This window comes from Dryobates pubescens, chromosome 30 (assembly GCF_014839835.1).
Source record: "Dryobates pubescens isolate bDryPub1 chromosome 30, bDryPub1.pri, whole genome shotgun sequence".
In the NCBI taxonomy this organism is placed as follows: domain Eukaryota; kingdom Metazoa; phylum Chordata; class Aves; order Piciformes; family Picidae; genus Dryobates; species Dryobates pubescens.
Genome location: NC_071641.1, coordinates 12,825,177 through 12,841,708, shown reverse-complemented (window position 1 = coordinate 12,841,708; position 16,532 = coordinate 12,825,177). Strand labels below are relative to the sequence as shown.

The 16,532-nt window shown below is 57.2% G+C and overlaps 1 protein-coding gene across 1 annotated transcript in view; it reads left to right on the top strand.

Annotated features, from left to right (window-relative positions):
• Positions 1–6,397: 6,397 nt before the first annotated feature.
• Positions 6,398–16,532, top strand: part of PALD1 (phosphatase domain containing paladin 1) — a 46,729-nt gene continuing 36,594 nt past the window's right edge. The window contains exon 1 of the mRNA XM_054174747.1: positions 6,398–6,522. The gene's annotated coding sequence lies outside the window, so the exon portion shown is untranslated. The remainder of the gene's footprint in view (positions 6,523–16,532) is intronic.

The window sequence follows — 16,532 nt, the reverse complement described above, 5'->3', positions numbered from 1 at the left end:
TGGATGCAGTACTCCAGGTGGGGTCTCAGCAGAGTGGAGCAGAGGGGCAGAATCCCCTCCCTGGCCCTGCTGGCTATGTGTCTCTTGCTGCAGCCCAGGCTCTGGTTGGCTCTCTGGGCTGCAAGTGCTGGCTCATGCCAGTCCCTGCCCAGCCTATATCAGTGCTTGGGATTGCCCCAATCCAGATGCAGGACCCTGGACTTGGTGGTGTTGAAGCTTATGAGCTTAGCTTAGGCCCAGCTCTCCAGCCTGGTCAGGTCCCTCTGGATGGATCCCTTCCCTCCAGCATGTCTGGAGAGCAGCCCTGAGGAGAAAGACTCGGGGATGGCAGTGGGGAAAAAGCTGGAGATGAGTGGCATTTTGTACTCCCAGCCTAGAGCCAGCTGGGCTGGTCCCCAGCAGCATGGGCAGCAGGGGCAGGGAGGGGATTCTGCCCCTCTGCTCTGCTGAGACCCCACCTGCAGTGCTGGGGCCAGCTCTGGAGTCCTCAGCACAGGACAGACATGGACCTGTTGGAGTGAAGCCAATGGAGGCCACAGCAGTGATGCAAGGGCTGGAAGCTCTCTGCTGGGAGGACAGGTTGAGAGTTGAGGTTGTTCAGCCTGGAGAAGAGAAGGCTTCAGGGAGACCTTCTGGTGGCCTTGCAGTGCTTAAAGGGACTGTTCAGGAAGCTGGGGACAGGGGTGATGGTTTAAACTAAAAGAGGGAGACTGAGACTAGAGAGGAGGAAGAAATGTTTTACTCTGAGGGTGGTGAGACCCTGGCCCAGGTTGCCCAGACAGGTGGCAGAAGCTCCATCCCTGGAACCATTCCAGGCCAGGTTGTTTGGGGCTGTGAGCAGCCTGCTCCAGTTGCAGATGTCCCTGCTGGCTGCAGGGGGTTGGACTGGATGACCTTCAGAGGCCCCTTCCAACCCAAACCAGTCTGTGGTTCTACAAAGCCACCCTGATGTGCTCATCAGTTCAGGATGCAGGCTCCAGCCGTGAAATACCACAGCAGCACTCCACATTCCCAGACCGTCCGTGTCCATACTGGGTCCTGTGGGTGAAGCTGGGATGGCCACACCAAGGGTGCCACTGATCTGAGTTTTGGGGGGGAGGATGCCCTTCACACCCCACACCCCCCAGCTTGGCTTGGTCCTGCTGTGGGTGCATACTGCAGCAGAATGCAGAATTAATCAGGTTGGAAAAGACCTTGGAGATCAGCAGCAGCTGCCCTGCTGTTAACCTGCTGCTGGTTGCTGTTGTTGTTCATTGGTTACTAAATGATGATGATAATGATGATGATGATGATGATGATGATGATGATGATGATGATGATGATGCCAACTCTTCTCTTGTTCTTGTGATCCTCTCTGATCCTGATCTTGAGTTAGAAAGTGGCACTGATGTAGTGTGAGGTGTCCCTGGCCATGGCAGGGGGGTTAGAACTGAATGATCCTTGAGGTCCCTCCCAACCCTGACAGTTCTGTGACTGTGTGAATGAGGAGGAGGATGGATGGAGAAGGCAGTGAGGGAAGCCTCTCCTTTGCACTAGCCACATGTGTTGCATGGCTGCTCCCTCCTGGATTTTCTCCTCAAATTCTGGCTTGTTTCTTGCCCAAAGGCTCCATTCAGGGGCACCTCAGAGCCTGTTGGAGTTGGAGTTAGAGGAGAGGTTCGGTTCGGAGAGGTTCGGTTTGGAGAGGTTCGGAGAGGTTCGGAGAGGTTTGGAGAGGTTCAGAGAGGTTTGGAGAGGTTTGGTTCGGAGAGGTTCAGAGAGGTTCAGAGAGGTTCGGAGAGGTTTGGAGAGGTTTGGTTTGGAGAGGTTCAGAGAGGTTCAGAGAGGTTCAGAGAGGAGAGGTTTGGAGAGGTTCGGAGAGGTTCGGAGAGTTTCAGAGAGGAGAGGTTCAGAGAGGTTCGGAGAGGAGAGGTTCGGAGAGGAGAGGTTTGGAGAGGTTCAGAGAGGTTCAGAGAGGAGAGGTTCGGAGAGGAGAGGTTTGGAGAGGTTCGGTTCGGAGAGGTTCGGTTCAGAGAGGTTCGGAGAGGAGAGAGGTTCGGAGAGGTTCGGAGAGGTTCAGAGAGGAGAGGTTTGGAGAGGTTCGGTTCAGAGAGGTTCGGAGAGGAGAGAGGTTCGGAGAGGTTCGGAGAGGTTCGGAGAGTTTCAGAGAGGAGAGGTTCAGAGAGGTTCGGAGAGGAGAGGTTTGGAGAGGTTCGGTTCAGAGAGGTTCGGAGAGGAGAGAGGTTCGGAGAGGTTCGGAGAGGTTCGGAGAGTTTCAGAGAGGAGAGGTTCAGAGAGGTTCGGAGAGGAGAGGTTTGGAGAGGTTCGGTTCAGAGAGGTTCAGAGAGGTTCGGTTCAGAGAGGTTCGGAGAGGTTCGGTTCAGAGAGGTTCAGAGAGGTTCGGTTCAGAGAGGTTCGGAGAGGTTCGGTTCAGAGAGGTTCAGAGAGGTTCGGTTCAGAGAGGTTCAGAGAGGTTCGGAGAGGAGAGGTTCGGAGAGGTTTGGAGAGGTTTGGAGAGGTTCAGAGAGGTTCAGAGAGGTTCGGAGAGGAGAGGTTCAGAGAGGAGAGGTTCGGAGAGGTTTGGAGAGGTTCAGAGAGGTTCAGAGAGGTTCGGAGAGGAGAGGTTCAGAGAGGAGAGGTTCGGAGAGGAGAGGTTTGGAGAGGAGAGGTTTGGAGAGGTTCGGAGAGGAGAGGTTCAGAGAGGTTTGTAGAGGAGAGGTTCAGAGAGGTTCAGAGAGGAGAGGTTTGGAGAGGAGAGGTTCGGAGAGGAGAGGAGAGGAGAGGTTCGGAGAGGTTTGTAGAGGAGAGGTTCGGAGAGGTTCGGAGAGGTTCAGAGAGGTTTGGAGAGGAGAGGTTCGGAGAGGAGAGGTTTGGAGAGGTTCAGAGAGGTTCGGAGAAGAGAGGTTCAGTTCAGAGAGGTTCAGAGAGGTTCGGAGAGGTTCGGTTCGGAGAGGTTCGGTTCAGAGAGGTTCGGAGAGGTTCGGTTCGGAGAGGTTCGGTTCGGAGAGGTTTGGTTCGGAGAGGTTCAGAGAGGTTCGTAAAGGAGAGGTTCGGAGAGGTTCGGTTTGGAGAGGTTCAGAGAGGTTCGTAAAGGAGAGGTTCGGAGAGGTTCGGTTCGGAGAGGTTCGGTTCGGAGAGGTTCAGAGAGGTTCGTAAAGGAGAGGTTCGGAGAGGTTCGGTTCGGAGAGGTTCGGTTCAGAGAGGAGAGGTACGTAGAGGAGAGGTTCGGAGAGGAGAGGTACGTAGAGGAGAGGTTCGGAGAGGAGAGGAGAGGTTCGGTTCGAAGAGGTTCAGTTCAGAGAGGTTCGGAGAGGTTCATAGAGGTTTGGAGAGGTTCAGAGAGGTTCGGAGAGGAGAGGTTCGGAGAGGAGAGGTTTGGAGAGGTTCAGAGAGGTTCGGAGAAGAGAGGTTCAGTTCAGAGAGGTTCAGAGAGGTTCGGAGAGGTTCGGTTCGGAGAGGTTCGGTTCAGAGAGGTTCGGAGAGGTTCGGTTCGGAGAGGTTCGGAGAGGTTCGGAGAGGTTCGGTTCGGAGAGGTTCGGTTCGGAGAGGTTCGTAAAGGAGAGGTTTGGAGAGGTTCAGAGAGGTTCGGAGAGGAGAGGTTCAGTTCAGAGAGGTTCAGAGAGGTTTGGAGAGGTTCAGAGAGGTTCGGTTCGGAGAGGTTTGGAGAGGTTTGTTGGGGAGGGGAGGGGAGAGGAGGGGAGGGGAGGGGAGGGGAGGGGAGGGGAGAGGAGAGGAGAGGAGAGGAGAGGAGAGGAGAGGAGAGGAGAGGAGAGGAGAGGAGAGGAGAGGAGAGGAGAGGAGAGGAGAGGAGAGGAGAGGAGAGGAGAGGAGAGGAGAGGAGAGGAGAGGAGAGGAGAGGAGAGGAGAGGAGAGGAGAGGAGAGGAGAGGAGAGGAGAGGAGAGGAGAGGAGAGGAGAGGAGAGGAGAGGAGAGGAGAGGAGAGGAGAGGAGAGGAGAGGAGCATGATAAACAAAGCAGTGCTGCTGGGGCATTTGGGAGGTCCTCTCTTCTTTGCCCCTGTGATCACAGAATTGTTGCAGCTGGAAAAGGCCTCCAAGGTCATCGGAGCAGCCACCAAGCCCAAGCCCAGCCGTGATGCCCAGCTGCAGGGAGCACCAACCCTTTTCCTCCTGAATTTTTGGGGTGCTTTTGGTTTCCTCAGTCCTGGCTTCCAAAGCTGAAGGCTGGGAGCCTGGCTAGTATCTCAGATCCTGATGAACAAACTTTCCAGCACTGCTTCCCAGCCCTTACCATTTTCGGCAGCCTCCAGGCTCCGTTTACATTCCTGGCTCTCCTTCCCTGCTCCGGTGAATGCCTTAACACCCTCACTCCCCTTCCCCCTCCGGCTGGTGGGGGCCCATAAACCTTTCCTTGGCCATGCCTCCCTGGGATGGTGCTGGGTATGAGCAAGGCTGCAGTCCTGGGGAGTTGGAGCTGCAGCCAGGTGGGGGTTGGTCTCTTCTCCCAGGCAACCAGCACCAGAACAAGAGGACCCAGTCTCAAGCTGTGCCAAGGGGGAAGTTTAGAATAGAATCGAATCGAATTGAATCGAATCAAATCAAATAGAATGAACCAGGTTGGAAGAGCCCTTCGAGATCATCCAGTCCAACCTATCACCCAGCACCATCTGATCAACTCAACCATGGCACCAAGCACCCCATCCAGGCTCTTCCTGAACACTTCCAGGGATGGGGACTCCACCACCTCCCTGGGCAGCACATCCCAAGGGCCAATCTCTCTTGCTGGGAAGAACTTCTTCCTAACATCCAGCCTACACTTCCCCTGGCACAGCTTGAGACTGTGTCCTCTTGTTCTGGTGCTGGCTGCCTGGGAGAAGAGACCAACCCCCACCTGGCTACAGCCTCCCTTCAGGGAGTTGGAGAGAACAAGAAGGTCTCCCCTGAGCCTCCTCTTCTCCAGGCTAAGCAACCCCAGCTCCCTCAGCCTCTCCTCACAGGGCTGTGCCCCAGACCCCTCCCCAGCTTTGTTGCCCTTCTCTGGACACCTTCCAGCAGCTCAACCTCTTTCCTAACCTGAGGGTTTAGGCTTGATCTTAGAAAGAAGTTCTTCCCAGGAAGAGAGCTTGCCCATTGGGATGTGCTGCCCAGGGTGGGGGTGGGGTCAGCATCCCTGGAGGTGTTTAAGACCAGCCTGGATGAGGCCCTTGGTGCCATGGTCTGGTTGGTGAGGGTTGTGTGATGGGTTGGACTTGGTGATCTTGGAGGTCTCTTCCAACCTGGTTGATTCTGTGTGGTTCTGTGATTCTATCTCAGGTTAGGGTCCTCCTAGATGGGACCCTCTGAGGGCTCAGAGGTCAACCCAAACAGATTGGGCAAAGGTGGTTAGGAGCTGAAGGATTTGGGGTTTTATGGATTTTTAGCTAAACCAACATCTTCCTGCAGCAGCAGAGTAAGTGTGATGCCTGTTGGCAGTGAGGGAAGCCTAAAGTCATCTCCTGGCTTTGCTCTGTGCTGTGCTGGAAACCAGCAGGAGATGAGCAGACCTTGATGCTGCTCCTGGCAGAGCCATCACAGGAACCCACCGTGGTGACTGAACTTGGGTGGGCAGCAGTTTTCTGAGTGGCCCAAGCAAGGGGGGGTTGGGGTGTGTGTGCAAAGAGACCTGGGGGCCTGGAGCTATCCTGGTGTTTCAGAGGGTGCCTCCAGTCTATAGCCTCTCAACCATGCCCACCAAAGGCTGCAGAAAGTGCATATTCCCCTGTGAGCTTCGGCTCTGTCTGCTTTCAAAAGCCCTGCTGAGCACTTGCAGAAGCAAGTCCTGGGCCTTAGCTTTCCCTGGAGAATACAACATGGTAAAGAAGGGAAGCAGGAGCTCCCCACAGGCCACTTCACACCAGTCCCAGCCCGGATCCACGGAACCACAGCATTAACCGGGTTGGAAAAGACCTAGGAGGTCACCCAGCGCAGCAGCACCCCTCAGCCCGGCCCCCACCACAGACATCCCTCCCTCCTCTGGGGGGTCCATAGTGGCCCTGTGGGGAAGGTGCTGTGACTAGGGGTGGGCTTCAACGGGGTGGGTGCTATGGATGGGGAGTGGTAGTTGCCAGAGGGTGCCCAAGGGGGTGGGTGCTGTGGGTGGGGGATGTTACATGCCAGAGGGTCTCCAGGCGGGTGGGTGCGGGATGCTAGGTGCCAGAGGGTCTCCAGTGGATGGGTGCTGTGACATGTTAGGTGCCAGAGGGTCCCCAGGGGGTTGGGTGCTGTGCGTGGGGGATGTTAGGTACCGGAGGGTCCCCAAGGGGGCGGGTGGGCACTGTCGCTGGGAGTGGGCTCCAACGGGAGGGGTGGGGGCAGCCTCATGCCGGTGGGGGCTGTCCGCTGCGAGGGGCGGGCACGGCGTGGTGGGGCCGGGCGGCAGCGCTGCCCCTCCTCCGGCTCCGCCTCCGCCTCTTCCCCCGCCGAGGCTCCGGCGGTCGGGGCGGCCGCGGGGCTTCGCTCCCGCCACCCCGCTCCCGCCGCCCCCATGGACCGACCCGCGGCGCGGCCAGCCCGGCGTGGGAGCTGAGCCCGGAGCCCACGCAAGGTACCGAGCTCCCTCCATCCTCCCAACCCCCCCGGGCACCGGGCATCCCGGAGCCAAGTACCCCCACCCTGAGACCCAGCGATCCCCCCCACCCCGGGACCGGGTATCCTGCCTTCTCGAAAGCAAGCATCCCCTTCCCCTGGACCGGGCATCCCCTCTTCCCCGGGACCGGGCACCCCCCCGCAGCGAGCACCCCCCGGGACCGAGCATCACCCTCCCCCACAGCCAGACGTCCCCTCCGCTCCGGGCATTTCTCACTCACCAGGGCCAAGCATGCCCCACCCCTGGCCGAGCATTCCCCCTCGACCCCGGGACCGGGTATTCCGACCCCCTGGGACCAAGCACCCCTTTCGTCCTATCCCGGGACAAGCCATGCCCTGCGCTTCCCCTCCCCGGCTGTGGGGAGAGTTCATTTCCCGGCGGATGCGTGAAAAAGGGGATGGAGGAGCCAGGCTCGGGCGTGGGGCACCAGCTTGGAGCAGGGCGGCACCTCGGGGGTCCCTTTCCTTTTCCTCTTCCCTTTCCCCTTCCTCCTCCCCTCCCTCCTCCCCTCCCCCCATCGGGACCGGGGGGTTGGGGGGGTCAGGTGCTGCTGCTGGAAGCAGCCTTCTTCCCGTGGGGGTGATATTTTTTGGGCAGAGGTCCTCTCACCCCAAGCCAAAGCGGGGGAAGGTGGTGGGGATGAAGCTTTATTTTGCCTCCCGGAGCACAAACCCCACTGCGTGACCATGAGGTGCTGAAAAGCCGGGGGGGCGGGAGGTGGGGGGAAGCCAATGCTGCACTTCAGACCTCTAGAAAAGACAGAACTAGTTTTGGGGCCCAGCATCCATGTCCCTCCCCCCAGCTCTTGTGCCTTTGCAGTCCCATTTCCTATTGAAAAGGGACTTCTCTGTCTGTCCTGCTGCCTGGAAGCTAGCCCTGCAGGGGCTGAGCCAGGAGGTCCTGTGGCTGTGGCTTGAGTGGCTCAAAGGGAGTTTTGGGGGTTGCATCCCTTGGCTGCCTCACTTACACCCCAAAAGTCATTTGGGGAGAGCTGGTTCTGCGAAAGGGAGCTGCAGGAGGATGAGAACCTACCCATGCTTGGGTTGCAATCCTGGGTTTGGCTCCACAGCCTCCAGTTCAGGGAGCCTGGAAGGAGAGGGCAAGCCCTCACTGGCACTTCCATGTAGGGTCCCTCGGTCATCCTCAGTGCCAGGTCACCTGGGATGAGGAGCATGTCCTAGCTGGGAAGGCTGCCTGCTCTTGCCGAGCTCCTGCCCTGCTGGAGCTGAAAACTTCCAGAAGCTGCATCCAGGCTGCACTTCCTATGGCTGCTGGGCTTTCCCGGACCTCTTCCTCTGCCCTTTCCCTGGTGCATCGCTCCTCTGGCATGAGCACCACCTCTTCTCTCTGCCACTGGGGACATCCCGTGCTGTGTCCCGGTTGTTACCCCCTCCCCCCCGCGAAACGTGTCGGGGGGGGGGGTCGTGGTGAACAGGTTTTGGGGGTGGCTGGGCCAGGGAGCAGGCAGGCACTGCCTGAGGAGGGAGTGGGCAGGCATGCAGGCAGCCGGTGCTGGGACATTTCCTTCCTGGAAGGCAGGAAGTGATTATTGCCTTTGCACGGATGACATTGAGCCTAAAAATATCCAGCAGGTCTCTGTTGTGAGCAGATCCCCCCCACCCCCGGGATTTGCTTGATTTGGCTTGGATTTAAAGGTAGGGGAAGAGGGGAGAGCCCCGGCAAGAGTTCTGGAGCCCCTCTTACAGGAAGGATCTGGAGGTGCTGGAGTGTGCCCAGAGCAGGGCCATGAGGATGAGCAGAGGGCTGGAGCTGCTCTGTATGGAGACAGACTGAGAGAGTTGGGGTTGTGCAGGCTGGAGAGGAGAAGGCTCTGAGGAGACCTAATTGTGGCCTTCCAGGATCTGAAGGGGGCTCCAAGAAAGCTGGGGAGGGACTTTTGAGGGTGTCAGGGAGTGATAGGACTGGGGGGGGATGGAGCAGAACTAGAAGTGGGGAGCTTGAGATTGGCTGTGAGGAAGAAGTTGTTCCCCAGGAGGGTGGTGAGAGCCTGGCACAGGCTGCCCAGGGAGGTGGTGGCAGCCTCCTGGCTGGAGGTGTTTGCAGCCAGGCTGGAGGTGGCTGTGAGCAACCTGCTGTGGTGTGAGGTGTCCCTGCCCATGGCAGGGGGTTGGAGCTGGCTGAGCCTTGAGGTCCCTTCCAACCCTGATAATTCTATGATTCTTGGCTCCCACGAGCAAAAACCAGCCAGCAGGGCACCAGGGGCGAGCGTGCCCGCTGGGTGCCGGCGAGCAGGAGGTGCTGCCTGTCTGGCAGGGAAGGTGCGGTCCTGCAGGAGCTTGGCTTTGAGGAGCAGCCCCCACCTTGTAAAGGGAGCCGTCCCGCGGCTCCGGCAGCGTTGCCGTCGGGAAGCCAGCCGGCGGTTAGCTATGAATAGCACAAATCATAGCCCTCGCCTTCCCCCGAGCGCCCTGCCCGCCCTCCTCCTGGCGCTCAGCCTCCCAGGCTTGGCAGCAGGGAGCTGTGGGGTGGCTGCCACCCCAGCATCCCCCCCCCGCCCCGTGGGGACACCCCTTGCTGCGGGCTAGTGTGAGGTTGTGCCCATGAGGAGGAGATGCAAGCGGCGTGGGGGTGAAGTTTGGTGCCGTCAGACCATGGAACCTGTGTGAGGAGGAGATGGAAGTGGTGTGGAGGTGAAATTTGGTGGGGTCACAGCACAAAACCTTTGTGAGGAGGAGATGGAAGTGACATGGGGGGAGGGTGGAATTTGGCGGAGAGGGTTTGGGCGTGGGGCTGTGATGGGGCGGGGAGGATCTGGTGTTGCAGGAAGGTTCCTCTACAGGATGGGCGTCTCTTTGGAGATGACCCCGGCCTTTATCTCCATCCTTTATGGCTTTTTGTTTGTCTCTTTGCATGGCTGAAAGGAAACTCCTCAGTAAGCATGCTCGCAGACCTTGAAAGCAGGGCTGCCGGCACAACCCGCAGCGCTGGAGCTTGCAAATTAGGGCTTTGTTCCTCTTCCCCGTTGAATGCCATCGGTAAAACCCTTCGCTTGGGCGGCCTGAGCATCTCCTGCCTGTCCCTCGGCCGCCTCTTAGCCCTGCCAAGCGGCATCCAAGGGACTGGCAAGTCTGTGTGGCTTTAAAAAGAGCAGGAAAGGAGCAGCTGTTTTTCTAGAGGGAGGAGGGGAAGGAGGATGTGGTAGATGCTCAGCCAAAGGGCAACCTGCACCTGGGCTGCTGTTAGCAGCTCTGGGCAAAGCAGAGGTGGCTCAGCCCAAGGAGCCACCTCTTGGTTTTGTATCCTGCTGATGAGACGCTGGAGTTTGTGTCTTAGTTCCTGCAGTGCATCACCCAGTCTTTGCTCAAGGAGGAAAGTTTAGCACTGCTGAGGAAAGAATTCACTCTAAACCAGGTGTGGCTGCAGGCTGGCACCACTCTGGTACCTCCCACCCAGCACCAGCATCCTTCCTGTTGGTGGCCAGTTCTGTGGTGGGGTGCAGAGTCACACTCACCTTTTTGGGGTGACATTGAATCCCAGAGTGGTTTGAGTTGGAAGGGACCTTAAAGATCATCTAGTTCCACCCCCACTGCAAAGAGCAGGGATGCCTTCTGCTAGCCCAGGTTGCCCAAGGCTCCATCCAGTCTGGCCTTGAATGCCTCCAGTGAGGAGGCATCCACACCCTCCCTGAGCAACCTCTTCCAGTGTCTCACCAGCCTCACTGGAGAGAATTTCTTCCCAATCTCCAGTCTGAATCTGCCCTCCTCAAGCTTCAGTCCATTTCCTCTCATCCTATTACTACAAGCCCTTGGAAAAAGTCCCTCCCCAGCTTTCTTGCAGTCCCCTTTCAGGTACTGGAAGGCTGCTCTAAGGTCCCCCTGGAGCCTTTTTCCCTCTAGTCTGAACGACCCCAACTCTCTTAGCCTGTCTGCATAAAGGAGGCTCTCCAGTCTAACTCTCCCCTCTTCCAGCTTACAGCCCAGATGCCTGGGTGCTGCCTTTCTCTCCCCCATTCCTTGTCTCCAGCAGCTTTCCCTGGGTTTAAGGACTTTTAAATCAAGTGACTGGAGGCGGGTTGGGTCACGTGGAGGACGGGGATGTGGCGCTCGGTTCTCTGCCAGAAGGCAGGAGCTCGTCGGGAAGGGGATGGGAAATGCCAAGTCCTCCTCCTCCTCCACCTCCTGGTGCTCCAGCTTGGATTTGGGAGAAGGCATCCCACTGCTGCTTTCCCCTCCTCCCTGGCAGATGAAGCACAGGGGCTGGGCAGCAGGGGGTCTCAGCCTGGTTGGGGAACACCTCTCTGCTCTCTAGGAAAGGCTGCTTGGTTAGTTGTAGTTTTGGCCATCGACCTTGGGGAGTTCTTTTGTGCCTCTTTTATGCTTTCTTTTTTTGTGCCTTTAAAAGTCATAATACACCAATCAAGGCTTGAAGAATCAAAGCTGCAAAGCTGGCTTCCCAATGCCTTTTCCAGAGCCTTTTCCTCCCCGTGGCAAAGTGCTTTAGGGTTGGTTTTAAGGAAGCTGAGAGGAGACCTCGTTGCTCTCTACAACTGCCTGAAAGGAAGTTGCAGTGAGGTGGGAGTTGGTCTCTTCTCCCTGCTATCAGGTGATAGAATGGGAGGAAATGGCCTGAAATTGTGCCAGGGGAGAGGTTAGGTTGGAGATTAGGAAAAAGTTCTTTCCTGAAAGGGTGGTCAGGCACTGGCAGAGGCTGCCCAGGGGGTGGTGGAGTCACCGTGCATGGAGGCGGTCAAGAAATGCGTGGCCATGGCACTGTGGGACATGCTTTAGTGGCCATGGTGGTGTGGGTTGGACTCGACCTTGAGGGTCTTTTCCAACCAAAACAATGCTATGATTTTTAAAGTATATTTTAAAGTATTATGAAGACAGGCTGGGAAACTTGAGGTTGTCCATCCTGGAGAAGAGAAGGCTCCAGAGAGATCTTATTTTGGCCTTCAATATCTGAAGGGAACCCTCAGGAAGGCTGGGGAAGGACTGTTTAGAAGGGCCTGTGGTGATAAGACAAGGGGCAATGGTTTGAAACTGGAGCAGGGTAGATCCAGGCTGGACATCAGGAGGAAGTTCTTTACAGGGAGAATGGTGAAATACTGGAACAGGCTGCCCAGGGATGTGGTGGAGACCCCATCCCTGGAGACACTGAAGGATTTGATGTGGCCCTGAGCAACCTCACTTAGTTGGAGATGTCCCTGCTTGGTGGAGGTGAGTTGGACAAGATATAACAGAATAGAATAGAATTAACCAGGTTGGAAGAGACCTTCAGGATCATCAAGTCCAACCTATCACCCAGCACTATCTGATCATGGCACCAAGCACCCCATCCAGGCTCTTCCTAAACACCTCCAGGGATGGGGACTCCACCACCTCCCTGGGCAGCACATCCCAAGGGCCAATCTCTCTTGCTGGGAAGAACTTCTTCCTAACACCCAGCCTAAACCTCCCCTGGCACAGCTTGAGACTGTGTCCTCTTGTTCTGGTGCTGGTTGCCTGGGAGAAGAGACCAACCCCCACCTGGCTACAACCTCCTTGCAGGGAGTTGCAGAGAGTAAGAAGGTCTCCCCTGAGCCTCCTCTTCTGCAGGCTAAGCAACCCCAGCTCCCTCAGCCTCTCCTCACAGGGCTGTGCTCCAGACCCCTCCCCAGCTTTGTTGCCCTTCTCTGGACACCTTCCAGCAGCTCAACCTCTTTCCTAACCTGAGGAGCCCAGATCTGGACACAGGACTCAAGGTGTGGCCTAAGCAGTGCTGAGTCCAGGGGCACAATGCCCTCCCTGCTCCTGCTGGCCACACTGTTCCTGATGCAGGCCAGGATGCCCTTGGCCTTCTTGGCCCCCTGGGCACACTGCAGGCTTTGAGGAGCCCTTCCAACCTGCTGCATTCTGTGCTTCTATGATTTTGGGTGGCATTGCTGCCTTGCCTTATGCCATGTTTCAAACCAGCCACAATTTCATGCACCACTTCCCACCTTTCCTTTTTGTTTTGCTGTGGAGGTTTGGGTTTGTTTGGTTTGGTTTTGTTTTTTCATGAGTTGAGCTGCTTCCTTCCCACGTCACCTGGAACAACAGGAGCCTGGTTCCCATGCAGCCTCAGCTCTGGGCTATCTCCCAGCACACTCCAGCTCTGCTCTTGCTTTTGTGTGATTTTTCTTTTCACTGCTTTTGGGAAACAGAAAAAGGAGGTTAAAGAGCACACTGGGGCAGGAGGCTCAGCTCCAGGGCTTCCTCCAGGCTTCCCTGATGCCCCTCTGGCAGCGCTGGGGGCTTCCTGCCAGCTGCTGCGGTGTTTCCTGCCTCCCTGGATCCTCCTGGAGGCATCCATGCTGGCTGGGTGCCAAAGGCTGCTCTGCACCCAAGGGAGGGATGGATGTGTTTGGAGGGTGGTGTGACTGCTGCTGCTTCCTGAAAGGCTTTGCATTGCAGCTCTCATCTCTGCAGCTCCCTGCGAGGAGGTTGTCGCCAGCTGGGGGTGGTCTCTTCTCCCAAGTCACAAGTGACAGGAGGAGAGGAAATGGCCTGGCCTTGCACTAGGGGAGGTTTAGGCTGGGGATCAGGAAAAATGTCTTCACCCAAAGGCTCACCAGGCACTGGAACAGGCTACCCAGGGAAATGGTGGAGCCACCATCCCTGGGGTGGCAAAAAGACAATGGGATGAGGTGCTGAGGGACGTGGTGTGACAGCTGTGTGCTTATGCTTTGACACAAAGATCTTAAGATCTCTTCCAACCAGCTGATTCTATGATTCTTATAAAATGCAACAAAATACCTGGAGCCCCTGTTACAAAAAGGACCTGGAGGTGCTGGAAGGTGTCCAGAGAAGGGCCAGGAGGATGAGCAGAGGGCTGGAGCTGCTCTGCTATGGAGACAGAGGGAGTTGGGGCTGTTCAGTCTGGAGAGGAGAAGGCTCCCAGGAGACCTTCTTGTGGCCTTCCAGTGTCTGAAGGGGGCTACAGGAAAGCTGGGGAGGGACTTTTGAGGGTGTCAGGGAGTGATAGGACTGGGGGGGATGGAGCAAAACTAGAAGTGGGGAGATTGAAATTGGCTGTGAGGAAGAAGTTCTTCCCCATGAGGGTGGTGAGAGCCTGGCACAGGCTGCCCAGGGAGGTGGTGGCAGCCTCCTGCCTGGAGGTGTTTGCAGCCAGGCTGGAGGTGGCTGTGAGCAACCTGCTGTGGTGTGAGGTGTCCCTGCCCATGGCAGGGGCTTGGAGCTGGCTGAGCCTTGAGGTCCCTTTGACCCTGACAATTCCCTGACTCCATATCAAAATAGATAAGAAACCCCCTCCAGATAAAACAACCTGAGGATGCACAGGGGGAGATTCATTGGATTGATTTCCTGCTGGCAATGAGGCAGCCAGGCAAGTGCAGGCTTCCTCCTCGTCCCAGCAGCTGGGGCAGATGCATCCTGCAGCTGCAGCCTGCCTGCCTCCCGCTATATTTAGTCCATTGTTTGCTCCGGCTTTGAGTCCTTGCCAAGTCCTTGGCCACGGCAATAACCCCTGTGCTGGGTGGAGGGGGAGAGGAGCAGCTCTGGGAGCTGAGGAGGTGGGGGGCTGAGCACTGGCTGCTGCTGTGATTTATGTGGGAGAGGCCACTGAGCTCACGTGTCCTCTCTTGGGATGCTCCAGCAGCACCCTGCTGCGGGCTGTGGTGGCTCTGGTGTTCCACATCCACCCTGGGCTGGTCATAGAATCACACACACAGAACCACACAGAGGGCCAGGGGCTGGGAGGCACCTCGAGAGATCAGCCAGTCCAACCCCCTGCCAGAGCAGGGTCACCCAGAGCAGGGCACACAGGAACACATCCAGGTGGGTCTTGAATGTCTCCAGAGAGGGAGACTCCACAACCCCCCTGGGCAGCCTGCTCCAGGGCTCTGTCACCCTCACAGGGAAAAGGTTTTGCCTCCTGTTTCCATGGAGCTTCCTCTGCCTCAGCTTCCACCACTGCCCCTTGTGCTGGCACTGGGCATCCCCCAGCAGAGCCTGGCTCCAGCCTCTGGGCACTGCCCCTGCACAGCTTTAGCAAGAGCAATGAGGTCACCCTCAGGCTCCTCCTCTGCAAGCTACAGAGCCTCAGCTCCCTCAGGCTCTCCCCATAAGGAAGATGTTCCACTGCCTTCATCACTTTTGTGGCTCTGCACTGGACTCTTTCAAGCAGTTCCCTGAGGTCCTTCTTGAACTGAGGGGCCCAGATCTGGAGACAATACTCCAGATGCAGCCTCAGCAGGGCAGAGTAGAAGGGGAGGAGAAGCTCTCTTGACCTATTGCCCATGCCCCATAGAATTGTTTTGGTTGGAAGAGTCTCTAAGATCAACAAGTCCAACTGCCAGCCTAAGACCACCATAGCTCTTAAACTATATCCTAAAGTGCTTCTTGGACACCTTCAGGGACCATAGAATAGAATAGAATTAACCAAGTTGGAAGAGACCTTTGAGATCATCCAGTCCAACCTATCACCCAGCACCATCTGATCAACTAACCCATGGCACCAAGCACCTCGTCCAGTCTTACATTAAACACCTCCAGGGATGGGGACTCCACCACCTCCCTGGGCAGCACATCCCAATGGCCAATCTCTCTTGCTGGGAAGAACTTTCTCCTCACCTCCAGCCTAAACCTCCCCTGGCACAGCTTGAGACTGTGTCCTCTTGTTCTGGTGCTGGCTGCCTGGGAGAAGAGCCCAACCCCCACCTGGCTACAGCCTCCCTGCAGGGAGTTGCAGAGAGCAAGAAGGTCTCCCCTGAGCCTCCTCTTCTGCAGGCTAAGCAACCCCAGCTCCCTCAGCCTCTCCTCACAGGGCTGTGCTCCAGACCCCTCCCCAGCTTTGTTGCCCTTCTCTGGACACCTTCCAGCAGCTCAACCTCTTTCCTGACCTGAGGGGCCCAGAACTGGACACAGGACTCAAGGTGTGGCCTAACCAGTGCTGAGTCCAGGGGCACAATGACCTCCCTGCTCCTGCTGGCCACACTGTTCCTGATGCAGGCCAGGATGCCATTGGCCTTCTTGGCCACCTGGGCACACTGCAGGCTCATGTTCAGCCTACCATCAACCAGCACCCCCAGGTCCCTCTCTGCCTGGCTGCTCTCAGCCGCTCTGACCCCAGCCTGTAGCACTGCCTGGGGTTGCTGTGGCCACCACCTCCTGGGGCAACCTGTTCCAATGCCTGACCAAGGGAGGTCTGCATGGGAAGGGAAGCCTCTGTCCATTGCACACCCACAGGCTCTGCTCCTTGTTAGGAATAACTAAGCAGCTGGTCGCTGGAGCTTTGAATTTAAGCAATACACCTGGAGAAGAACAGTGGTGGCTTGTTCTGGTGGGAGCCCTTGCAGGGTGTCTCTCCTTTCTTGTGGCTTGGGAGAAAATGGGCTCTTTGTTAGCAAGCCACTTTGATTCCAGGCTTGAATTCTGTTTTAGGTCCCTGAGCTTAGGGCTGCAAGTGCCAGTGAGGGGCTGAGCTGGCTTGGCAACTATCCCTGGGGTTGTCTCCTTACCCTGGGGAGAAGATGCAGGCAGGGGGCAGGGCTGGAACACACTGGAACAGGTTGCCCAGGGTGGTGGGGGAAAGCTCATCCCCTGGAGACATTCAAAGTCAGGCTTGATGTGGGGCTCTGAGCAGCCTGACCTGTTTGGGGATGTCTCGTTGGACTAGATGACCTTTGGAGGTCCCTTCCAACCCAAACCATTCTATGGCTCTGTGCTGTGCAGGGGAGGTTGTCTCTGCCTCCAGGCAAGGAAACTCCTAAATCTTGCAAGGGAAGGCCTTGGGGGTGCTGGTGGGTGAGAAGCTCAGCATGAACCACAAGTGAGCACTGGCAGCCCAGAGAGCCAAGCAGAGCCTGGGCTGCAGCAAGAGAAGTGTGGCCAGCAGGGCAGGGAGGGGATTCTGCCCCTCTGCACTGCTCTGGTTGAGACCTCACTTTGAGGACTGCATCCAGGTCTGGAGCCCCTAGCACAGGAAGGATCTGGAGGAGCTGGAAGGTGCCCAGAGAAGGGCACATGGGG